We start from the raw sequence: 27423 nt of genomic DNA on the forward strand, positions 1-27423 counted from the left end.
GAAGGGGGTGGGGCCGCGGGACCAGAGGGCCCCGAGCGGCGGCTGCGGAGCTCCGGAGCCCGAGCTGGGTGAAGGCTGCTGGGGTCCCGGCGGCGGCGGCGGCGGCGGCGGCAGCGGGAGAAGATGGTGGCGCTGGAGGTAGGAGCGGCCGGAGCGGAGCTTTCATCCCAGGCTGGGCACCAACGCTGTCATTAGCGCCGCCTGCTCCCGCGGGCCCGCGGACCCAGCTGTCAGGCAAGGTACCACCAACCGGGAGGAGTGGGTGAATGGGGGTGCGGGGCTTTGATGCCGCCCGGGACGGAGCCCAAGTCCTCACCGCAGGGTGATCCGGGGCTCGAGAGGGGCAGCGTGGAACAATAGTGAGGATGAGCGGGGACAGCCGGCGACATCCAGGGGGCAATGCCTTTAGCCATCGAGCCAACGGGGCGGGGAAAGGGGACGTCGAGGGTGGGGACCCCTGGTGTCCGGTGAGCGCTGGGATGCCAGGGCTTTGAGAGTAGCGGGCGGGCCTGACAGTCATGGCAGTGTGTGTGTGTGTGTGTGTGTGTGTGTGTGTGTGTGTGTGTGTGTGTGTGTAAAAAGGTACAGGCAAGGGATGGGGGTGGCACGGACCGAAAGTGTTAGGGGATGACATTTCCAGGAATCCCCGCTAGGATCCCCTCATCTCTCTGACTCTCCTGGAGAAGAGTGTGGTGGCGGCAGTGATGCGGTGGGCAGGGTGCACTTGGTGAGCGAGTGTGCAGGGAGGCAGCTGGGTAGAGGCGTATTTGTAAAATCCCATGTGTGTGAGTGTGTGTATGTGTGTGTACTCTGCGATTGCATTCACACTTCCCAAACTGTGCCCCAAACCCAGAGATATGCTAATGCTCTGACTTGCTATCACAAACCGTGACTGTGGGACAGGGCTTGTTATTTTGACCCTGTAACTCTTGAGTAAGGTTGCTGTTCTGCATGTGGATGGGTGGGTACAGACATTTTCGCTTCCCCATTCTCTGGCCTCTTGACTCGGGATATGGAAATGTGCATGTGGCTTTGGGTGGGTGCCAGAGAAATAAAATAATGGTTACCCCTTCTGGGCTTGCTGCTGTCCCTGATTTTGAAAGGAGTTTGGATCCTGTGACACTTCTTTCCAAGCCCTGTTCCCTCCATCAGGGTCTTAGCCGCCCTGACTCTGCAGTTTCTATTGTTTATCGCTTATCTGACCTAAAGCTTTAATGACCACATACCTTCTTGTCTTCCATCAACTTTGAGTGTCAACTAGACCTTCTTCTAACGTATTTCAACACTGGAAACCTTATGACCAAAGAAAGCATCGTCTTTCTGTTGGTTCTTATAGAATGGTCTTGTGGAATGAACTCTGCAAGTGTGTATAAAGAGATGGGGGGGGGTGAGAGGGAGAGAGTATTTGAAAAGAAAAAGATCCTACTGAGAAATATTTGGTCTCCTAATGGATAGTGTCACCCAGGCAGGGCGTTTTCCTTCAGCAAAGAGATACTTTATTTCTACAGCTGGTGACATCCATTCTACCAGCTTCCACAATGACTAGGTGGTGCCCTGCATCCTTTGGGAACTGAAATCCCCCAAAGCCCATGGTGATGGGGTTCCAGGGTTGGTGAAGTCTGCTTTCCTAGCTGATATAGCCTGCTACCTAGGGAATTTGGAAAATGTCAGCCTGGCAGTAAGTCACTCAACAGGAACCAGGACACAGAATTGCATCTAGAGCCTGTAGCCCTTTAATTGGCTCTGCATGATAAAGATAGACTTGTGTAGGGTTGGGGAGAGAGATGGGAAGGGAGACAGCATATTCTTATGTGTCCACTGCAGTTTGACTACCTAGTGCTTGTATTTCTCCTGCTGTATTCATAGGAATGAATGCACCTTTACACTTAATATTTTGATGCTTTTTAATTGAAATGTGTGACTAGATTAACCTTGTTAGAAAATATTTTAGTCATGACACCTTAAACTTTACTGCATTGCTGACAGAATCCAAACTGGCTGCCCAGGTCTTCTTTGAAAAGCCTGTAGCAGTTATGTCTGTACACGTAAATATATAACACATTGGTTGGCATCAAGGATTTTCTTTTAAAAAATTTTTATATGAGTTTGTTTTGGCAAAGGTTGCATGATAACATTGTTAAAATGGAAATAATAAAGCTAGGTTTTCCACATATGTTTCCCCCCCATTTATCTTCTCTTAATTAATGATGACATACAGACCGGGTACTCTTGAATCTGTGAACATTAAACTAAATTTCCGCATGTCCTTCAATTCAAGCCTTCTAAAAGTTTAATGTGAGGTTGTTGAATGTCATCCAAGATTTAAGGATAGATTTAGAAAAAATGAATTTTGAATCTTAGTTCTTTACTCTCTTATTCTGCCAATTTCTTTCTGAGAAAAGTACTTACGGAATGTAAAAGGCATTCTAAGAGGTTTTGGCTTTAAAAAATATATATGTATATGCAAGTAAAATCCAGAAATGTACATGTCTTATAAGGTAAAGAATATTAGGAGTTACCAAGTTAAATAAGCTGTTTAGAAAAAGAATAATGCAACAATGTAATTGACAACTTCATAAATTAGCAATTTCTATTCTGATGTAAATTTGTTCATTTTAAAAGGGGTTCCTAGCTTCCTAATGATTGGACTAATAAGGTTAATGATACAGTTAAATCCTGTCAATCTGGTAAACAGTTGTACATTTTGCTGTAGCCTACAGCCAGTCATTTGTTTTGCATGGATGTGTTTTCTTCACTTAAGGTAGCATTAATCCTTTCCTCTCCATTATTGGATCTCTTAAAGAAGTTTGCTTTTCAAAAGATGTGGGAGTAAAAGACGGTAAAAGAACTGTGGGGCCAAAAGGAATGAACCTTTGATACCTTGGCGAGATGGGATTTGTGTTCTTTAAGGAAAAATCAATTATTGCTAATTCATTATTATGATTATTGAGAAAACTTTAATAATTAAAATCCAAAGTTAACCCTTTGGGTTACAATCATTCATTTATAAGTATTTGTCAATGTCCTACTACATACATTTCAGATGGTGTGTATATTTTTGGGTAGGGTCTGAGAAATTTTGAAGGACCAGAGATTTGAAGAATAAGAAAACTTAGATCTTGATTGGAGGAAATTTATGGCCTCAAGGAGAGACAGGGTGTGCATGTGACTATGAAAGTGATAAAAAGAAAAATTGGCTACGTGCTGAAGAAAGCTGTATTCCTGCAGAGCGGAGGGAGTTAACAGGATACAGATAACTTTAATGGAAGAAAAGGTGAAGGACTTAAAGGAAATTCCATTTGAACTGTGATCTATACAGGTGGCATTTGAGCTAGCAGGGAAACAAGAACATACTTGGCAGAGGAAAAGTATAGCAGGAAAAGTATTGCACAGAGCGGGTGGTGGGAAGGGGCTGCTGTGCAGTAAAGAATGATGTGCTTTGGCTGGCACGCAGAGTGCTGAGAGGTAGTGAGCCATGCGCCAAGGAAGAGGCCCCTCCAGGTTCGTGGAACAACTTAGATGCCAAACTAAGGAGTATGAGTTTTACTCAGGAAGGACCAGGAAGCAATGGAAGGCTTCTGAGGAGGAGGACTGAGAGGATCAAAACTGTGCTTTAGGGTTATAATCTTGTACCATTGTGCTGTATATAATGAAATGAGAAAAGACTGAGAGTCTTAGAGAGACTCTATCGTAATTAAAGGTAAGAAAAAATGAGGTAGCAGTAGGAGTAAAGAAGCAGGGACAGACTGGAGACAGGGAAATCAAAGGTCATTAGCACACAGCTGAGAGAGCTATGGGTTCATTGTCAGAAGGTTCATAAATGGACAAGAAAGAGGAGGAGCACTTTTGTTTTGGGCATAGCAAATTTCTTCAAGGGAAGGGACTACAGTAAGGGAGTAGGTATTCAGAGATAGTAGGTATTCAGAGCTATGAAGAGGGATGTGTAAGTTTTTATAGGTGATATACTTAGGAGCAATTTTGATATCTCAGAAACATCCAGTAAAGAAAATGGGTATGGGTAGGATCCTTGGGAGATATCTACATGTTACAGGGGGAAAAGAAAGGAAAATTGAAGGGGCAGTTGGGGAAGAAATGGTGGCAGTAGAATGGTGTCAAGGCTCTGGGAAAGGCAAGAGGAGCTGCTGTTATTCATACAGCAAACCCTAGGGGAGAGGGTACAATAAAGGAAAAGCCCTTGAATCTGACTCCTGGCAGAAATGGCAGCCAAGATGCCAGGGGTTGAAGAGCAGGGGATGATGCTTAGGGAAAGCAGTGAAGGCAGACTTCCATTTTGAGAAGGTAGGTGGTGAAGTGTTTGATGCATCAACGAAATGGCATAGTAGAAGAAAATGTTTTTAGTAAGGAAGATCAAGCTTACATTATAAACAGAGGAGAAGAATTCATAAAAGGGAAAATATAAGGGAGAGGCAAAAGTGACTAAATGGAATCTTCAAGAAGATGGGAGAATAATAGATAAAGGCAGAGAAAGGACTATTTTGAGCTAGAAGCATGGTGATTTTGAAGTGTGAAAGAAAGGAATTTGGCCAATCTTACACATATTGTAAAGTCAAATAAGAGCTGAGTAGGTTGAAGCCATGGATTGAATAACAAAAACCTGAAGTATGCACTATGAAAATGTAGCAGTGAGTCAACTAGGGGTGAATAAAAGACTGTCACTGACTATGAGGTCCTCCTGCATTTGGAGAGTATGAATGTGTGGTGGAACCAATTAGCCCTTTATAATTAGAATTTGACGATGGCTCATGTAATTGTGTAACAGCATTTAATGCTGTTAATACAATGGTTCCTCTTCCCTTAAACTAGTGAGAAGAGAAAAACATTTACTTTTACAACTAACTGAATAAGAGACTCCACCTGAGGCATTTCCTGGGATAACTGACTTAAGTAAATAACACTTGTAGTAAAATTACTAAAATAGTAGGGAAAAAAGCATAAGTTTGTTCAAAAAGATGATCTTTCCCTAGCTATAATGCCAGGGAAAGACTCTACAATTAAATGTAGTCTCTTAATTTTTTTCAGAAGAAAAATGAAATATACCACTTCACCTGACACTATACCCCTCAAAGCTCTCAATAAATATTTGTCACATGTATATGTGAATAAATTTATTTATTTAAGCTAGGGGTAGTGTCTGAGATCTAAAATTTTGGAATTTCTTATTTAGACCATGGACACTGAATGAGTGCATTTTGTGGTCTCTGCAAGTTCATGACAGAATTTAAACCATTTTATTTATCTATACCTGTTGTTAGGGGCCAATGTGAAGGCCAACCCAAGACCCCCAGACTTGTACACTATAAATGGGTTCTGCCATCCACTGCATAAAGACAAAACATACTCTTAAGCATCAGGCATTCAATAGAAAATAACTTAAATAAAATTAGTATGTGATAGAGAGTAGACAAGAGAAAGAATAAAGTTTTCCAGTGATATACCAAAGTTACTTATACATTCAGGAGTAAATATGCAACCAAATAGGATTGGTCCAAAGCAGAGCCATTGAGGCCTGAAAGCCTGTCACAAGTCTAAGTCACGCTGCTACTTACTTTAAAACTTTACAAAAAAACCTTTTTTCCCCCACAAAATAATTGTGTTCCTTTTAAATTCTTGAGTTATGGGGATTCTTCCATTATTCCACATAAGTTTATGGAACTTTAACTGTGATAAAGGATGATTTTGAGTCTCTAATGATGAAATCATTTATTCCATCCCTCAGCAAATGTTCATCTTCTGGATCAGACACCATTCTAGGTGCAAGTGATTCAGCAGGGAGGAAAAGTGCCTACTGTCATCAACATTTTAATAGGAAGAGATTAAAAAATGGGATAGCAAATGTATAATTTGTCAGGTGGTCATAAGTGCTAGGGAGAATAAGATTCAAGCACAATTGAGTGTGATGATATAGTAAGTACTGTTATTTTGCGTGTGATGATATAGTAGGTACTGTTACAGGCTGGCCAGGGAAGGCTTAAGCAGAGAAAAACTGAGAGAGAGAAAAGAGTGAGCCATGTAGATTTTTGAGGGCAGGAAATCTAGGCAGAGAGAATATCAGTAGCAAAATACTTGAGGTGGGAACATAAAGGAAAAACAGGGGAGCCTCATTGGATTCTTACTTTACCTGCCGATGTCTTATGGTCCCGTCTAGACGGGCTGTCACTTGGGAACCCAGCAATGTAATGTTTAGTCTTTCATTATTGAATCAACTACCCAGAGTGTGTATTACCACAAACCATGTTGGGTTGACCTGTTTGTGAGTCTGTCCTGAACCTATAAAAAGAAGATGTCCTCAAATGTATTTAAATAAGAAAACTTGAAGCATGCTTCTCTATGGGAGGTGATGAAGGTCAGCTGGAAATCATGTGTGTCTCAGAAATGTACAGCACTCTCTGTCTTCTGAGTCTTCTTCAGTGATAGGGTTCTTCTTCCATGTTTCCCAAACCATTCTCAAGTGTGAGGTTCTTGAGGTCAGAGTTGTTTGTTCACTTGAAGATACCCTACAAACTAAAGAAAAACTCTTTGCATTAATAAGGTATCATCAAATCCTTGTTGAAATAAAAGGAAGAAACTTTTCCAAAGAGCTAAGTAATTCAAGGAAGGTAAGTCTTTTTTGATCAAAAACCAAACATATGTCATTACAGCAACATGGATGGAATTAGGAAGGATTATGATCAGTGAAAAAAACCAGGAAAATATCAGATGGTTTCATTAATAGAAAGGATGTAGGGGAATCAAATCAGGAGAAGAAATATAATATATTGAAAAACAAATTAATAGGCAACTATACATCAGAGATACTCTGCAGGGGAGGGGAGGGAGAGGAACCAAAACAGGGGAGGGAAGAGCACAAGGGACTTGGTGATGGTGCATGGGTGAATTGGAGGTGGGAATTCTACAGGGACTACACCTGACGGGAGAAAGCATACTTTGTACAAAATGGGAGCATGATATAAAATATATATAAAGTTAAAAATAATGAGGGCAAAAGCCCTTTAATACAGCTTTAGCACTTACCAAAAGGGTAGAGCCCTTTTACCTTAATTTCTGCAGACGTTGTTTTTCAGAGAGGACACAGGATTACCTCAAGTAGTTTATGTATGAAGAGCTTGAGACAAGGACTTGGGTCCAACTCGTTTATGCTCTTTGCAGGGCACACAAGCAAAGAGTGGAGAAAATGAGACAGGGATGGAGAGAAAGCTGATAAGTAGTGGTTAATGAGCATATTACCTTTGTGGGCGTGGGGCAGGGGGTGTGGGGGGGGCGTGATTGTGCTGATATCATGAAGAATGTACCTTATGATTGTCCACTGAGTAGAGGGGAAAGTGGGCTGTTTACACAACACTTAATGCTGCTGGCATTAAATCCTCTGTACTTTCAGGGCTGCTAATGTTAGCTTGAGTAAGTTACCAAGCAAGCCCTTGGGTAAATAAACTGAGAGGCAGAGTGGACTCTGGAGGTGGGGAGCTGTTACTGTGCATGCCCACCACACCAGAGCTTTAGGGGAACTCAGAAGTACTATTACATGTGGCATAGAAATGGAAAGAAATTTTTAGCAGGTAAGAATTGGTTTGATAGCAGTTATTGGTATTTTGATTTAAAAGACTTTCTTAATTTATAAATTTATTTGCCATAATAGAATTGTAGTAGTTACCTGCAGTTTAGTTCACTCCCATGCTAACTATTGATTATTTTTAGTCCTCTGGAATACAGATTACCATATATACCCATGTATAAAGTATAATCAAGTATAAGATAGTCCTCAATTTTCTAACAAGATGGCTTTAAAGAAGGTTTTATATCAACTTAAGTGTGGATATTAGAGAGATATGTCTCTAACTATGGATATTTAGAGAGATATGTCTACTTATATTTATTAGTTTATTTGTATATACTTAAAATCATATAAAATTAGAGATGTGACACCCTCCTTTCATATTTTATATTACTTATTCAAATGTTTCACATGCTTCTTTGACTTGAGAAAAATTTTCCTCACTAGGTCATTGTAGCATATTTATATCTAACTTGCTTGAAATATAGTACTGTTTGAATTCTACATGCTGTTGTACCATAAACTACCCAAACCCTGTGCATCCATTCACATAAGAACAGTTTCTTTTTTTTCTTTCTCCTTAGGGGTGTATACTGTATAAAGACATCCGATATAAGCAACTGTGAATGAATAATTTACTTAAATCAGTATTAAAATCTTGACCTTCATTCTTTCATTCATTTACGCATTTAGCTTATTTAAATCATAGGACTTCTATAAGTCTTGCTACCTAACTTTGATTGCAGTTGTTTCAGCCTATCTTCATCAAGTAGTTCTATAGTAACCTTTGAAACATACATTACCTTTACATGAAATCTTCAGTCTTATCAGGAAAAATATTTTGGTCATGGTTTTCCCTTTACAAGCAGCTGCCACCACATCAAACATCAATGAGTTAATTGATTTCAGTACCTGTTGTCTTGGGCTTTTGCTTTTTGGTATTCAAAAGAAAATAGAGAGAATGCTGCTTAATATGAGAGAATTTATATTGAGCCAAACATAAGACCATTTTCTCTTTTCTGAAATACAATTTTTGACAGAAAAAAAAATCTCATTGCTGTATATGCAAAGTGGTCGTGGGAGGTAGTTGTGATACAGTGGTGGTTCCCCACTCAGTTTCCTGCCACTCATTTCCAGTCTCCTCTTCTGCTCCATGGTGGATTAATTAGTGTGAAAAAAGTATAGCACTATACTAGTATAGTTTACTTCACAAGGGAATTGACTGGTCAGATTTCTAAACTATATAATTATTTATGTTTCTGACTTTTTAATAAAATTTGTGTCTCAAGATCAATCCTGTCTTTACTAACAGCTACAATTTATTTTAAAGAAGAGATACACTTGACAAGGTATGCATAGATATCTTTTTTTCCTATAAATTGCACCATATTTTAAATGCATATTTTAAATGCAGCTTATCATTTAAAGAATTAGCAGAAATAATTGCTCCCTACATGGCTATGCGATGAATTTGGATTTTTTTGAAAGAATAAAGAACTTTATTGTACACATATATGTGTATATTATATCTATCTATCTATCTATCTATCTATCTATCTATCTATCTATCTATCTATCTATCTAAAGAATGAATTAGTTGTCATATTGAGCAGGACTTTTATCCTGGGCTTTCCTAAATGGATCTACTCTATTTCTATCACGTTTAAATTCTTTGACTATGATCCCTAATGAGAATATGATTTACACTATAGCCTAGCAATATAGGTGGGTGTGTGTAAACACAAATCGGCATACATACACACAAATATATCACTGAAACAACAGTTTTTCTCTACTATTCGTGTCCTTTACTATGTGAAAAACACTATAATATGTTCTATTCCACTTTCTATATTCCATGTGCTTGCTAACCCACTGAACTGACTTCAGCTTTAATGAGCCCTGACATGCAGTTTAAAAAAACAGTATTCTGTTGTATTACATCCATCAAAAGAATGTTAATTTTCTTATACTGTGAAATAATTTAATGTCCAAAGTTTTTTTTCACTTGTTTCAAATCGTTAGCATATTTAGATATGTGATAATGTGGGTGGTGTACAAGTGTTGCAGTAACGCTAAAGGAAGCGTTATTTTTTATTAGATATTTTATTTTCAAAAGGAGAAATTATTAGTGTGGGAAATGGGAGGTGGAGTAAGATGAATGGCCTGGTTTTGAAATCCACTGCCTTTCCTTGACTGTGTAAACCATGCCCGGTCTCTGGGCTCCACCTCATCACTGGGCTGATCACTCACTGGTCCTGCTAATCTTGCCTCACAATTCTTTCCTGTCCTTCTCCCTTCCTGCCTCTTTCCCAAGCCACCGCCCACAAACCCTAGGAGTTGTAGATGTTCAACTCATTTACTTAATTCTCAATTTCACCCTAATATTATGTCTTCCTGGATGTGAAAATAGTTTTTGAACATACTTCACTTCCAAATAACTTGAAAATCCAAGAGGTTTTTTTTGTTCTGAGCTAATACTGTGGGAGTTTTGTCCTAAAGGAGCTAAATTTGTTCCTGAATGGAATGTTTCCATAGCATGAGGTAGTATGAAAGTCTGACCTCATCTTATGTTCAGGTATGATTGCATCCTTATAGCTCCCTAGTTGTCCGACATAAGCATAAATCAATTCCTGTTTGAAATTTTGAGCAGTTTCCTATCCAGGGAGTAAAAACAGCAAGTTAACTTCCCAGTCTTAAAGTGCTAGGCATTGTACTGAGTACTCGTAGACCGTTAGCTCATCATCTTCTAATGACCTCATTTACTCTCATAGCTGCATCAGGGGACAACTTAGATGGCAGACAGGACTTTGATGCTGTCAGTGACTAAAGGATATGACAAGGAGAACTCACCCTTAGGTTTAGGGATAGGAACAGACCCTGATAGTTCTGGTCACCAAGTCTCCTCTGTCCTGGGGCCCACTGGCAAGCCCAACCTGCCCAGCTAGAGTTCTTTGTTTATGATATCTGCCATTACCCCCAGGGGGATGTGTGTGAGTGAGTGTGTGTTGCTTTTGCATGGATACCTCTCTAGTCCAGATGGAAAGCTCAGGATAGTTGTATGGTGCTGTCTCCAGATTGGGCTGAACCTCAGTTTCCCCAGCTGTAAATGGAGGAATGATGAAGTCATTCCTATTTCTCCTACACAGAGCCTCCAGGAAGGTTGAATGAGATGTAAAAGTCTATAGTAAAGTAAGGTAAATATCTCAGTTCCTTCATAATGACTGGGCAGAAGTGATGTCTCCCTCCTCTAAAAAGTAAACCTTTTCTGTAATAAGCCAGAGAATAAATAGGTTCCTGTGGGCCATACAGTCTCTGACACAAAATTTCAGCTCTGTTCTTGTAATGCACAATCAGTCATAGGCAATATGTAAACTAGTGAGCATGGCAGTGTACTAGTACAACTTTATTTATGGCCACTGAAATTTGAGTATCATACCATTTTCACATGTCACAAAATTTTGCTTCCTCTCGATTTTTTTCCATCTGAAAATGTAAAACCATTTCTAGTACCTGATCTGTACAAGGCAGATTGTGGGCTGGGTCTGTCCCATGGAACTTAAATATGATTCTTAGTTTAAATGTTCACAGGACTGCATGCCACTTACCAGAAAGCAACCACAGTTCACTTTTACTGCAGTAATGCATGCTTACTTGATCCCACCTCTCTCTTGACTTTACAAAATATACTCCCATCTCCTTTGGTAGTGGAAGACTGATAGCTTATACAGGATATTATTATATACTTATATACCCCGAGACATAAATATGTGTTATATGTAAGTATATATAGAGTGCACATATACACATGTATAGCATCTACTGAATACCTACTGTTGAAATAAAATGGAATAAAAAAATCTTACTTTTTAATATACCTTATTTTCTTATCTTTTAAAAAGTGTCTACCTAGTCTCTAGTAAACCTTTGGGAATGACTGAGTTAATATTTTGTATTTGAATTTAAGGCCTTTAAGAGTCATTGCTTAAAATCCCACTCCTGCTCCTCTCACATCCCATCCCCCATTAACCATAAAAGGAAAAGAATTCAGGGAAGAAAGAAGGGGAAAAAACAAATGGACTAAACAAAACCAGCATTTCAGTGTAGAAAGGACTCATTAGAAAATAACTAAAGTAGCCAAACATTTGATTTTGGTTACTGAGGGTTCTGTCATTGTGGGGGGCTCTGAAGCCACCAGCAGCCCTGCTTTTCACTATACATTCCCCAAAACTAATTAGGGACTGGAGCTCTATGTATTTGACTATAAATGAAGAGAACAATGTATTTTATCTCATCTGTATTTTCCCAACATATTTCAAGGAACCATGTTCATTTTGGAGAGCAAACACAGCTCCCATTTTACTTCTTAAATAAGCATAGGCTCGGGAATGGAGTTATTAGGAAATATGTAAATTTAAAATTTTCTTCTCAAAATGAAGTGAACTGAAACTGAAAGGTGGAATTACAACAGTGTGTGCAAGAATATGTGTGTTACTTCCCCAAATTTTTATGATGAATTTGTTGCACTGTGTTCTATCATGAAAAAATTTTATGTGTGTGTATTTAATGAGTGGGAGGAAATGAATATGCTAGAAAATTATTAATAGCCTATATTTTTTTGTTAAAGTATGTTAAGGAAAGAAAGAATTGAGTCAGTTTACAAATAATTACTTGCCTTTTTTAATATGCCAAAATATATTAATTTGCTGTAACCTGGAAAGAAGACCCATGGCTAGTTTAAAATAAATTATTAAGTGTGCATAGATTGGCATAGGTTGTCCCTGCTCTGGTAGATGCTGTCTCTCCTTGAGTATGGGATGTTAAGCCTGTGTTAGAAGTGTTTATTACATTTAAGTTATGTGGGGGAGAAATAGAGACTGAAAAGCTCAGGATTTTGTTCCCTATTCTGGTTAAGTGGCTCTAGGTGAGACACAACATACTTGCCCACCTCTCCTGTCTTGACCACTACTCCCCTCAGCAGGGTATTTCAGTAGATCTGCCTGTTCTGCTCCCCATTCTGTCTCTGGTGAATCCTCTCAACACCCTCCCCCACCCCCACACACACCTCTGGTGTATATCCTAGTTCTTGAATGCATAAATAAATAAAAATAAACCTTAAAAAAATATTCCTCCTCTGGCTCTCCTTGGTGGCGCAGCGGGTTAAAGCACAGCACTAAGCAGCTTAAGCCACTTCAGCATGATTTCGATCCCCGCCTGCCCGGGAGGTGACTACATGGCTTGGCAGACCTCTCCTGACCCGCCCGCTGCTCCCCTCAGCAGTGTACTTCATTGGTCTTCCTGTTCTGCTCCCCACTCTGTCTCTGGTGAAGCCTCTCACCCTCCACATCTCTGGTCTGTACCCCAGTTCTGTATGAATAAATAAATAAATCTTAAAAAAAAAATATTCCTCCACTTAGAGGAGGAAGGAGGGAGGGGCAGAAGAAGAATGAAGGTGGCTTTCTGGAGAACTGCAAGGTGCTGAGGAGGTTATTATCCATCTGTCTGCACTTTATTATGTGCAGCAAGGCTCCCTTGATGAAGTGCAGAGAATGTGTTTATGAAAACCAATGATAAAGGTATCATTCATTATGTTACCTGCCCAGTAAATGTTACTGTTCTCCTGAGTTAAATTTCCCCCTTTCTTACCATTTCTTCCTTTTCTTTTTTCCACTTGGGGAATTGCTATGGACTTATTTACATCTCATGATTTATTGAGATTGTTCCTTGCCCCAAAGGAGGTTTTAAGCAAATGCCTGGCTACCATTGATTATCCATTTATATGTAGCGCTGTGACCCTGGAGTAGGCAAATGTGTAAATTGGTTGGCACACTTTGCAGATGTGTGGGATCACAGTCCCCAGAGCAGATGCTGAGAAGGGGGTGGTGAGTGTTGTCAAGGGGTGGGGGGACTTGACAGGGAGTGGGGGAAGCAGTCAAGTGAGGGTATGATCTCAAAGTTCCTAGGCCAGAGATGGTCTAAGGTTGTCCCCACTTGAGTCAGTGGGGCTAGCATCATACTCTGCACAGACCATTCGTGGACTAAGGGCTGGAGGACGAGAGGGGACTGTTCGGGAGAGGGACATAAATTCTCAGGTATTTTTGGCTCTCCATGTGAAAAGGCAAAACTCGTGCTGCCCTCCAAAAAATAACCTCAAATTTCTATTGGCAGCTGAGGAACTGAGTGATTCTGACAGTGTTGCTAGCAGAACAGTGGCTTCTATTTGGGGTGGTAAGAGAGAAACATTCAGTTGCTTCACTGGGAATCCCTAAATGCCAAACTTTTCCTTGAGTATTAGCTGCTGACTCCTAGTGATAATGTGTGTTGCCTGGAGGAAAGGGCTGAGATCCAGCTGCCTTGCTATAAAGAATTATCTGTTTCCAGGGCTTCTTCCACCCTCATCCTTTGCTAGGCATGTAACCCTGCAGTTCTGCAGTCCAGTCAGTTTCAGAGAAAGGTGTTGGTATCGCTTGCCTGTGGATAGTCTCTTTCCCATTCGCTTTGTAGATTTATACCTTCTCAATGTCTTTATACTCATTTTAAATGTGTCTTGAGAGGAAAGGATACAAAGATATGTAGTGAATTTAACAGCTTTAACCATGCCACCCCATTTAAAAGCTAAAACAGAATCTTAGAATGAACACACACTTGCACACACATGTGTATATATGCACACACATAAGTACAAATATACATATACTTATATATTTATATTCCTGCATCTTCCAGAAATAGGTTAGCAGTTGAGAATTGCACACTAAAATGCTACATTTGTCTAAAGGAATATTTATAATCTATAATAACTACTAGCTGGATAGTGTGAGCTGAAGGCTTCTTTTGATATCTTTGGCAAAGCAAGAGAACTTATGTTTTCTCAATGTTTTTGGATAATAACACCAGACACAGGTGAGTAAACTACTGACGTCAGTATGAACCATGGTTCCCACAATATCACATCAGAGCTAATCTTGACAGTTGGCCAGTAAACAGAAATCTACGTAATAACCACTGTCTTCTTGTTCGGGAAACTCAAGAAACTGCCCTCTGTATGTTTAACAGGTTTCTTGAACAGGCTTGGCCCAACGGGTTGAGACAGTAGGTTTTAGACAGCAAACATCTCTAGTTCTTATCACATTGCTTCTTCCCACACACTTAACATCTTGTTTTCTCTTTCCCATTGAAATTATATCTTGGGCAGTCTCCTTAGTCTCCCAGTCACTTTTAGATGATGAAAAGTTAAATACAGTCTACTAATCACATAATACAATACAGTGTAAAATTAAAACATCCAAATCCTGCCTCATTTTTTTTTTGTCTTTAAGAATTGCATTATAACTGGAACATAGTAAAGAATAGACATCTCAAAAAGTTTGTCAAATTTTTATATATTCAAAATCCCATATAAGAACCATGCTGTTGGATATATAAATACTTCATAACCCTTTTTTATTTTTATTAATTTGGTAACCCGTTGTGTAAATATACTGAGTTTACCTGTTTTTCTGTTGGATGGTTGGTTGTGACACTGTCAACATTCTTGTACCTTTATTTTGGCATACTTATACACTAATTTCTTTGGGAATGGAATCAGTACACAGCTATGTGTTTAGATTTAGATATATTTCCAGTTTTCCAAAGTGGTTCTACCAATTTATGTTTCCATCCGCAGTTTTTGAGAGTTGCAGTTGTTCCACATCCTCATGAGCATCTGTTATCATACCATTCATTTAGCTGTAGCCTTTCTAGCTAGTATATAGTAGTGTTAAACACATCTAATTTTAAATTTCACCTCCTCCAGCTTGTGCAAGCTGCTTCCATGGAGCCACATTATGAGCACAGAAAATACACATCCTTGTTCGCTGTAGAAATTTGCAGTAGAAATGCCTTTTGCTCTTGTTTTAAGCCAGTTCTGATGGCTTTTAGATCTCACAGAAAGGGTTAGAGCTGACACTTGGGTGCAACAGACTGCAGAGGGCCTGTGTTAAGCTTCTGAAGGTTTTCTTGTAGCCTTCTTTACTTATGCATTAGCTTTCTAGGGCTTCCATAACAGAATACCACTGACTGAGTTACTTAAACAATAGGAATTAATTTTCTCAAGAGTTAGAAGTCTAAGATCAAGGTATGGGCAGATTTGGCTTTTCCCAAGGCTTTTCTGCCTGGTTTATGGATGGCTGCTTTCTCACTGTATCTTCACATGGTCTTTTCTCATGTTTTGACATTCTTGATATCTCTCCCTCTTCTTATGTGGACACCAGTCATGTTGGATTAAGGCCCCACTTTTATGGCCTTAATTACCTCTTTACATGTACTGTTTCCAAATACAGTCACATTAGGAGTTAGTACTTCAATAAACAAATTTAAGGTGGATACAGTTTAGTGCATGTTACTTGGTTTGGTTTATATGTATGTTGAGAAAGCATTCTGCCAACTTTCAAACATGGGAAGTGCTCAAATGGTAATCAGTTTTGTTGAAGTAGACTGAGTCAAAGGTTTTATATTTTATAATGTAAGTAAAATAAATACAGTAAAGAATATAAAGTAAACATCATCAGTACTCAGCTTGAGGAATTTTTTTTTATTTTATTATTTTTAAAATTATTTTTATTTATTTATTTTTATTATATTTATTATTTTTTTTAGATTTATGTATTTGTGCATACAGAACTGGGGTACAGGCCAGAGGCTCAGGGCGGTGAGAGGCTTCATCAGAGACAGAGTGGGGAGCAGAACAGGCAGATCAATGAAGTACACTGCTGAGGGGAGCAGCGGGCGGGTCAGGAGAGGTCTGCCGTCCATGTGGTCACCTCCGGGGCAGGCGGGGATCGAACTCATGTGGAAGTGGCTTTAGCTTCTCAGTGCAGTGCTTTAACCGGCTGCACGACGAGGGAGGGCCAGCTTGAGGAATTTTATATACGTACAAGCCTTTACCACCAAATCAGCAACCAGGCTATTGACAGCATCTTACAGATTCCCTCATATACCTTCCTGATATGTCCATGCTACCCCTCCCAGAAGTAGCCACTATTGTGACTGCTCATTGTTGGTCAGGTTTGATAATTCTTGAATTTCATGTAAAAAAGTTATACGTGTACTTTTGTCATCCAGATTACTTTCATTGTCATGGTATCCATGAGTTTAGCCACATTACTACATTGGTGAATACATTGGTATTTCACCCTCATTGCCATATATAATATTAAAGTATATAAGTACATAACAATTTGCTCAACTAGTCTCCTATTCATGGACATGTAGGTTATTTCCGTGTAGGGCTATGATTTAACAAAGCTTCTGTGAACACTTCTATGTATGTCTTTATTCCTATTTCTTGTGTATGTATGTAAAAGTGAAGTTCCTTAGCACTAGGATAGGTGTCTATCTAGTTAGAAATCAGTTATTTTTATAACAGTTACCTTCTCTTTGATGTAGTCTTAACATATACCCTTCACATCAAGGATACAGTTTTTGCTTTAATAAAAAGATTAGTTTTGATTTTTTGCCAATTAACTTAATTGTTTAGTTCACTTAACTGAATGTGACTTTGTTGCTTTATATATTAAAGGTAAATGAGGCATATGCTTGTGAACTCATTGGATACTGAACAGGTTATTCATGCAAATTTGAGGAATGTTTTTGTCACAGTCTGTTAAGAAGCCAACAACCATCCACTAACAGGCATTTTGTTGCTTTATCTGATGCAACAAGGTTGTGCATTCAGAATATTTTCATTAAAAGTAGTTTTACAGCAAAATGAATATGCATATTTTAGTTTTTTAAACATCTTTAATAAATCTAGTTTTTAAACATTGAGTTCCTTTCTAGTCAAAATATAAATTTAACTAAAGTACTATAAAACAGCTTTTAAAAATTGCCGAGTGATAATAAAATGGCAAGCATTTGTGTGCCTCTCACTATTACAAACATAAGACGGTTCTCAGATTTAACTTACTAATGCATTTAATCCTCATAACAATCCTCTAATGTGTGCTCTTACTATTCTCTTTGTATAGCTGAGGATACTGAATTGTTGAGAGGTAGGTGACTTGCCTAAGATCTCATCGTCTGTTGGTGGCAGGGCCTGGAACCAAATCCAGGGACCAAGTTCCTGGTGTGTGCATATACAGCCATTAAACTACATTGCCTTGTTACTCAGTCTATTCAGTTTCTCGCCTTTTGTTTTATTATGGGATAGGAAACCCTAGACATTTTCTCAGTTTAAATTGAAGCTGTAGTAGTTAAACTTTTTATTGTTACATTAATAGATTCCATTAATCAGATGCTCAAAGGATGCCAGCCTGCTGTCACCACCTTTAAAAAGATCACATTAAAAGAGTGCCTCCCTCTCCTTTTTTTAAAGCTTCCAGGTCATATTAGGGAGATCTTTTCAAGAGAGGAAGAGGATGTTCCTCCAGGTCCTCTGAAAAACAGACCCTTGTATTGAATGGTCCTGTGTGAGATAGACCTTAACTGCTTGGTTCTGAGTACTGACATCCTCCTCAACATTCCCCCTCACTTGCCATCACTCTGCATGGACTAGTGGATGTGGGCAGTCTGCCTACACTTTCAAGGCCCTAGGGGGTGACTAGAGCAGAGTGTGTGCTGCTTTGGGTCACTTTAGCATCAAGTGCAGGAAACAGTCACACAAACCACAGTCATTGCTGTGATTATGCTAACTGGTAAGTGTTGGGAAGAAAGGTGAGGGTGTTTATTTGTGTTGGGGAGACCCCATCCCCATCCTGCTGGGGTCATTCAAAAAGGCCTTTTCTGTGTGAAGAAGTAACTGGTGATGTAGAAGTACCTCCAGGCAGCAAGGAGAAGATGTGTGAAGGTCTTAGGGGTGTCTGGAGGAGATAGTGGGGCTGACTAGACATTCAGCCACAGGAAGTCAAACACAAGCACCTGACTGCCTTAGGAATTTTGCTATTTATTATGAAGACAATAGGAAATTAAATGATTCAAACAAAGGGAAGACATCAGACAGGTACTTCTTTATAACAATAGATGGGGCAGAAGGCAAAAGAGAAAACCATTTGTAAACAGTTTGTAAAATGAAAGGTTATTCCCATTAGAAGCTGTTATAGAACTCTTTGGGGGCAGAGGTGATCGAGACGCTGCTGGCAGAAAGCTGGGGAGAATTGAGAGCCTGAAAAGATTTTTAGCAGGTAAAATTATAAATTGGGCATAGATTAGGTGTGGAGGATGAGGAAATATAGTCATCATGCTGACTCCTGTGTTTGTTTTGTGTTACTGGAAGGATGGGGTCCCCACCACAGAAATAAAGGATGGAAAATGGAAGCTGTGACTCAGTGGGAGGATGGGCAAGGCATGCAGACACTGACGTCAAGGTGTTTATCATGCTTGCAAGAAGGAATGTAGGTGCTTGGAGACAGGAACCTAGACCACCAAGGAAAAGACTGGACTAACCCATACAGATGCCTGACTTGGCAGTTCAAGCACTTTAAAAAGACAGCATGGGGCCCTCCGTGGTGGCGCAGTGGGTTAAAGCACAGAACTAAGAAGCCAAAGCCATTTCAGCATGAGTTCGATCCCCGCCCTCCAGGGAGGTGCTCCCACATGGCGTGGCACACCTCTTCTGACCCGCCTACTGCTCCCCTCAGCAGTGTACTTCATCGATCTGCCTGTTCTGCTCCCCACTCTGTCTCTGGTGAAGCCTCTCGCCACCCCTGCACCTCTGGACTGTACCCCAGTTCTGTATGAATAAATAAATCTTTAAAAAAAAAAAAAGACAGCATGGGAGAGGAATCCAGCAGAGAACAAGAAATTAGGCTAACTGCCCTTTCTCCAGACATCTGAACTGCACCTAGAGCTTTTCCACTGGAGTCCTAAAACTATACAGCTCAATAGTATTGGGTGGCCAATGCTCTTAGTTGGTCATCTCAATAGCTTTAAAAATCATTCAGCCCACTGTGAAATGGATAAATAGTTTGAAAAGAGAAATGGCTGAGCAGATATGGTTTATGGATTGTGAAGACTTTGGTCAGTTGTTTTTACATAGTATCCTTTGTGTAAAATGTTTATAAACATATTTACATGTAAACTTGGCTTATAGCAAGTTTACCGTACAAACTGTATGCTTGGCTTTTTACATTTTGATAGCATACAATCTGTTATATCAAGGAAACAACTTTTAATACTTAGTTGTTTGAGGACTGCATTTCTGTTTAATGAAATGCATATCTTAAAATGTTGCTTTCATTACCTTGAGTTATAACTTAATATATTTGAGGTGCATTAAAAAATTTTTTTGAGATAAGTATTGTCAAGAAACCTGATAAGGAAGTGATTGACTTTGGTTATTGTGTATTGTCTACCCAAAGCTGTCAGGTAGAGATTATGTGTAATACTTAGAATTTGGATGGCTAATTTACTGTGATTACTAAAGTACTTGTTGTATCCAGCTTATTTGCAAAATGCAGATAAACTCTTGGGAAGATGGGTGTGTTTTTATGGCTTGATTTTAATAGTCATGATTTATGAAACTTAGATATTTATCTGAGGGAGGCAGGAATAATAAAACAGCTGAGGTAACTATAGACTTGAGATTCCATATTTACTCTTTTTTCATATACTTTGTGAGGGAAAAGGTTAAGATCAATAGATTAGCATTCCAGGCTTAACTACTGCCTGCTTTCTGAACCAAAAGAACTATAATCTCATTAAAATGCCTTGCTGCTAGTGAAACTTTCAAGCTCAGAGCTTTGGTTATCTTATTTGATGACACAGGTTTTATTCTGCTGTTACTGAGGTAGTAGATCCTGTTGAAGAAGAGGTGGAGGATGTTAACATATTAAATAATGATTCATTTCCTGATAAGAAGTAGAAAGACTGCAGACCTGATCGGGGCACATCATGGACTGCTTGATTTCTTCCAGGTACAAACCACTGAGAAGCGCTCTCTATCACACTGTGTTCCCCCCTGACCTGGGGTTTAGGCAATAGAGGACACTAAAAAGCCTAGAGAAAGAGTGTTAGTGGCAAGTGTCTGGCTTGTCTGCTACCACTAAATTACATCCCTCTATTCTCATCCAAATTTTGGAATCAGATGAGAACCAAAGGAGAAAAATAGATTTTTTACCTTCAGCTACTGGAAACTGTGTGTTAAGCATTCAGTCAGTAAGGTCTGTCTGGATTTCATCTCTCCCAGCCCGAGCACAGCAAGAGCAGTGCATGCTTGGTAAGCTCACTTGAAAGCAGACAGCAAACCAGAATGCATCCCGCCATGAGAAGGTAGAGGTGAAAGAGAAAAAGTGTCACTTGTAGGCTTGCTCAGGACTTCCAACCAATGCTTCCATCACAAGGGATAGAGACCATCCCATGAGGAAAGGTGAAGGTTGAAGAGTGGGTGGGAGCAGAGAGGCACGGAGAGAAACCCAGGTGAATTCCTGAATCTCCAGATCCCTCATGAGAACATCAGATTACCACTAAAACATTCCAACATAGATACAAAGTATACAAAGTAATAATTATATATATATATATATATATATATATATATATATGTCTATTATAAGAAAATTTCCATCATGTGAGATTTTAGGTACACCGCAGAAAGCATATAAGTAATATTTAAGAAAAATTAAGGAAATCTCTATCATTCCTTATCCTACTAGTCCAATATAATAACTGTTAACATTTTTATGATATCTTTTACTGTGTGGCTAACAACACACAGCACACCCATTATAATACATCCTGCCTCTTTTTACTTAATCACAAATAAGCCTCACTAAATCTAAAAATGCTTAGCAGCTTACCAAAATAAAACTTTCCCACTTTTTAGCTTACTTGTATATTTGCTTTCAGTTGGTTATAAGAATGGTGAATGGATGTACACCCCTGAGATTTAATGCAAAATAAAGCATTTATTGGTATTCATGTGTATTAATCAGGGCTTTTAGATACAGGCAGCCTGGAGTGACTCTGGCTGATAAAGTAAGCAAGTAGCTTGCTTACTTGTTGGAAGAACTGGAGAACTAGGGTGAAGGTTTAGCTTCCTGGACAAGCACCCCTTGCCAAGCTTCTGAACTGGTCTGACAAGAAAGTGCCACCTGTATTGAGCTCTCAATGCCACCAAACAGCTCTGCCAGCAACATTGACATTGTTGCAACTGCTGGCCACACCATCATCCAGGTTGCCTTTGTGTCCAGTCTGTTGAGCAACCACTGAAGAGAGTAAACTCCACTTGTTCCCTTTTTGCATCACGAGCTCCTAAGTGGGCCTCTGTATGGGATTGTGTGGTTGGCAGAATCCAGATCATATGTCTTTTTTCAGGCTACAAGAGTCACTGGGTAAGTAGGTATCTAATTTTTCTCTCATCTTGGGAAGGCATGAGAGACTCATGAAATAGTAAACTCACCAACACAAAACAAAATTCAGACAATGGGTATCCAAATAAAAGAAAGATGTTGTGCATGTGTTATAAGTCCTTACTCTAAACTGATGCTTTCCAGTAAATGATCAACTTCTGTCCCAATCATCTTACCGAAATTGAATTGTGTTGATTCATTTGGCTTGTACAAGTTAGTCTTTTCTTATCTGCTTATCCCACAGGTCAGGATCAAATAAGGTGAAAAATACTTTGGAAGCAATAATGAACGTATAAGCTATAATTGTTCAACCTCTTGGCCCATTTATTTATGTCTCCTTTGCAGTTCAGTCTACATCTTAAACTGTTACCTGAGGATGACAGTGCATCTCCTAATAAACAATACAGTGACTTCTGGCTTGACTCCTTGACAGCGTCTGACATCTGTCTCACCCTCAATCCCCTACTGTATCAGCACTTAAACTTGACTGGTGAATAGATAGATAGATAGATAGATAGATAGATAGATAGATAGATAGATAGATAGATAGATAGATAGATAGATAGATAGATAGATTGATTGATTGATTTTCCCCCATGTAATTTTCTGGGGTTCTTTCTCCAGAGCTGTATTAAGGCTTTTGACAGCTTCCACCCTTAGTTACCTTAGTGACTGAATCATATTTATTGATTGCTACCAGCATCTCCTTGAAGCACAACTCTTATTGTCTGCCATTGCTCAGAAACCATCTATGGTTTCCTATTCCTCACATGATAAATTCAGTTTCCAAGGGACTTCACCTTAGAATACTGGCTTTCCATTCATCATTATTTCACTTTCTCACAGAATCCCCAACTTCCTCCACTCAAATCAGTTGCTTATAGTCTCCCAATATGTGCACCCATAGGCTTTGCAAAGATTGTGTACTACTGCTGAAATGTCTGCCCCATCTCCATCTGTCAAAACATTCTCCACTTCCCCCCAAACCTTTGTTGTATCTATAGTTATTTCTCCTTTCTCATTATATTATTTTGATCTTTTGCCTTTTCTTGATCAATTTTGGCAGATGTCTGTTTATCAAACTTTTAAAAAGAAACAGTTTTGGTTAATTTCTTATTATTTTGTTCTCATAGTATTATAATTTATTCCTTTTTTAAAGATTTATTATTATTTTATTTATGCATACAGAACTGGGGTACAGGCCAGAGGGGTGGTGAGAGGATTCACCAGAGACAGAGTGGGGAGCAGAACAGCCAGATCGACAAAGTACACTGCTGAGGGAACCAGTGGGTGGGTCAGGAGAGGTCTGCTGCGCCATGTAGGTCATCTCCCTGGCCGGGGATCGAATTTGTGCTTAAGTGGCTTTAGCTTCTTAGTGCTGTGCTTTAACCCACTGTGCTACCAGGGAGGGCCCAAAATTTACTGATTTTTATCTTAATTTATTCTTTTAGTTATTTTGGGTTTGCTTTGAGTTTTACACCTAACTTCTTAGTTTGAGTGCTTATTTATTTTTAAACTGTCTTTACCTCCTGATAAATGCATTTAAAGTTATATGTTTTCTTTTAAATAGTGCTTTTTTTTTTACCACATCTCCATGTTTTTTTACTTTGATGTCTGCATTCCAATTCAGTTCTAAACATTTTTTCTCTCCATTCTTCAAGGCCTTTTAATTATTCCCCCTCCTTCCTAACATCTTCCTCATTACATATTTATTTTATGTTTTATTCTACTCTCCTTGACTTATTTGCTCTTAATCCTCTTCTTATAATCAAGCTTGTTTGTCATTTATGTGGATATTTTAATCCCTCTACTCAACATTCATCCCTTGGCTGTATCTAAGGACTGTGTATTGTTCATCTCTTCTGTTGCAGTTTCCACTACAATGCAACAATAGTAAGTGCCTACTGTTATTGTCTGGAACAAAGGTTTTATTTTTAGCCCCTATGTGCTGAATGATCAATCAGTAAATCGTAACCCACAAGCATTTGTTAAGCATCTTCTGTTTGCAAGTAACTGTGAAAATTCCTGTGGGATAGTTTTAAAATGCTAAAGCTCTTAAAGTCTCTTAAGACATAGCCAAGTTGAAAAGAACAGGGTTATTGGAAATCTAGAAATCAAATTCTGTAGTGAGAGAATTTGGGTCTTATGCATGGAGAAAACCAAACGAAAGTTGCTAGACTCTGAATAAATGATCAAAAAGGAATTGAGTTGAGCATCTTATTGAAAATAATAGAATTTGGGAGATGGGGAAAAAATAGTATTAACATTCCAAGAGTCCTATGTAGTGATATTAATAAAGGGCATAAAGGGAGACCTGTCACTAAATAAAAATAAGCATAAAAATTAATACTTTATTCAACAAATATTTATAGAACACTTTTGTGCCTGGACCCTTTCCCTCCTGGGCTCTTTAAGTCCTGATGAACACAGGGGTCATAACATTTCTAACTTTTGTGAAGCATGGAGAGAAACAGATTACACACACACAGATGCAGATCTGTCAGGTTTTACAGTTCTCAGAGAACAAATAAAGTAGAGTAATGGCAAAGAAGGTGGCATACAAGTTGCAATTTTAAATATGACAGCCAGGGAAGGATGATCATTTGCGCAAAGACCTAGTGAGGGAGGGACTTCACACAGAATCTGTGGAAAGAACCTCTGAGGGTAATGTGAAGGCTCTGAGGCAGCAGAATGAATGGATAATATATTGGACTGACAAAAAAAAAAGACTATGGTATGGAAAATAATAATATCATCATATAGGGCCCTGTAGACTGGAGGTCTATAATTTTAATTATGAACTGTGTCTCCTCTTCAATCCCTGTCCTCTGAATCTTGGACCTTGGAATACAAGCTCTGTATGCATAGCTGAGTGAACTTCAAGAGGAATCAATCTGATTCTTTCTCCTGATTTTGGGTGTGAGACTTCATAAAATAATTAGGAAGCCAGGGAGTTCTGGACTCATCATGTTTGGCTCATGTTTCTGGAACAAGAGAGAGAAGAAACAGGAGGCAGATACAATAGGAAAGAAACTGAAATGAGACACCATTGGGCTTAGAGGAGAAAGGGAAATGTGCCAGTTCCAAATATCAAACCAGGATATCAGCTGTATTTCCTTTTTTCAGATTCCATAAAATGTCCATGCCCTTGTTAGTAAATTCACATATATTTAAGTTTGCATAAGTCTTAACCCGATGGTCACTGATTCAGTCACCATTCTGTGCCACATGAGAGGTATGGAAAAGAGGCTGTTAATACAGAGAAGGACAAGGTCACTGGGACTGGGCATGTGAAGAAAGGCCTCAGAGGGAACCCATGGATCTCCAAAAATGTGATGACTATTGATACCTAAATATGTATTCTCAGTTTTTTAGAACTCTTACTTCAAGACTGAGCCCTACTCTCTTTCTAAAAATTGAGGTGTAAGGCACATGTAATAAAGTACACATTTTGAGTTCATAAAGTATGCTTCATAAAGTATACATTTTGAGTTTTGACAAATGTATGCAGTGTTGCAAAGTTGGCCACAACTAAGATAGAGGACATTTACATTGTCCTCAAAGTTGCCCAGTATTCTTTTGTAGTTAGTTCCCTTCCTCTACTCACTCTCCTACCAACAGATTTGTTTTCTGCCTTTATATAACTTTTGCTGTTTTATAATGTTATATAAATATAGTAGTATAGTCTTAAGTATATAACTTTGTGTGCCTTTCTTGTGTGTCTTAATGTATATTGTTGCATGAATCAATAACTTGCACCTTTTTATTATTAATTTTATCCCACTATATAGACATACCATACTTTGTTTATCCATTCACAACTTGATATGCATTATATCGTTTTTGCCATTTTTTTGGTATTATGAATAAACCTACTCAGAATATTCATGTTTTTAGGTAGACATTTAATTTTTATTGGGGGGGCAATAAATCCTTAGGATTAGAATTGCCAGATCTTATGTAAATATATTTTTAATTTTACTAGGAGCTACCTGTATTAAAGTTCTCCAGAGAAACAGAGCCAGCAGAAAATGTATATGGATAGATTTATTTTGAGGGCTTGCTTCACATGAATGTGGAGTTTTGTTAAGTCTAAACTCTGTAGATCAGCAGACTAGAGGCATAAGGGAGAACTGCATCTCAGGTTTAAAGACAGACCATTGTCAGAATTCCTTCATGCTCAACAAAGGTCAGTCTTTGTTCCCTTAAGATTTCAACTAATTTGATAGGGCCCTCCCATACTATACAGAACAATTTGCTTTCCTCCAAGTCCACCAGTTTTAATGTTAATCTCATACAAAAAACATATGCAAAGAAATATGAACAGTAATGTTGACAACAGCTGGGGAACAGACAGTTTGACACATACAACAATTAACCATCATGCTGCCAACTTGTTTTCCAAAGAGGTTGTACCTTTTTTTTTTCCCCACCCATAATATAAGTAAGAATCACATTGCTCTACATCTTTGCTTACACTTGGAATTTCCAGTCTTTAATTTTAGCTATCCTGGTTGCGTTTTAGAGCTAATTCAATGCATTTTCCTGATGGTTAATAAAGTTGAGTATCTTCATGTTCTTGTTGAACAATCATATGTCTTCTTTAATGAAGTGTTCAAAACTCTTGCTTATATTTTTAGTGAATTATTTGTTGCCTTATTATTGAGTTGTAAGAGTTGCTTATGTATTCTAGGTAGGTGACCTTTAGCACATGTTTCTATGAATTATTGTTTTGACATTGTCTTTCAAAAAATGGAAGTATTTAATTTTGATAAAACTCACATTCTCAAATTTTTAGTTTTAGTTTTGTTTTCTATGTGTCTAAGAAATATTTCACCTTTCCTAAGGTTGCAAAGACTGTGTCTTATATTTCCTGCTAGAAGATTATTTACCCAACCAATTTCAAGTTAATTTTTGCATATAGTGTGGGTTAGGAATTATTTTCTTTTTTTACATGTGAATATCCAGTAATTCCAGTGTCACTTTTTGAAAATACTGTTCTTGTCCCACTGGATTATTTTAACACATCTGTTGAAAATCAGCCTGTAATATATGGTAAATCTATTTCTAGACTCTACTTTGTTCCATTGAGCTGTATGTCTATCTTTATGTTAGTACCACATTGTCTTGATTATTGTAGCTATATACTAAGTCTTGAAATCTGGTAATATGAATCCTCCAACGTTGCAAATATTTCCACAGGTACTTTAAAATCAGGACCTTGACATTGCTATATAACTTTTAGGATCCACTTTGCAATTTCTACCAAGAAGCCTTCAGGAATTTTGATGGTGATTAAGTATATGTCATTGATTATTTTTGTAGTAACTGATGTCTCAATATTGACATATTGAGTATTTCAATCCATAAATTTTATTTCTTCATTTATTTATTTCTACTTTAATTTCTCCCCTCAGCATTTAAAAAAATTTTTTTAAAAAAAGATTTATTTATTTGTGCATACAGAACTGGGGTACAGGCCAGAGACTCAGGGGTGGCGAAAGACTTCACCAGAGACAGAGAGGGGAG

General features: G+C 38.6%; 1 protein-coding gene across 1 annotated transcript in view; it reads left to right on the forward strand.

Moving 5' to 3' along the window:
• Positions 1–20: 20 nt before the first annotated feature.
• APBA1 (amyloid beta (A4) precursor protein-binding, family A, member 1) overlaps positions 21–27423 on the forward strand; it is a 199977-nt gene continuing 172574 nt past the window's right edge. The window contains exon 1 of the mRNA XM_004677608.2: positions 21–239. The gene's annotated coding sequence lies outside the window, so the exon portion shown is untranslated. The remainder of the gene's footprint in view (positions 240–27423) is intronic.

The sequence above is a fragment of the Condylura cristata genome, unplaced genomic scaffold (assembly GCF_000260355.1).
Source record: "Condylura cristata isolate star-nosed mole 26May11 unplaced genomic scaffold, ConCri1.0 scaffold00006, whole genome shotgun sequence".
NCBI lineage: Eukaryota > Metazoa > Chordata > Mammalia > Eulipotyphla > Talpidae > Condylura > Condylura cristata.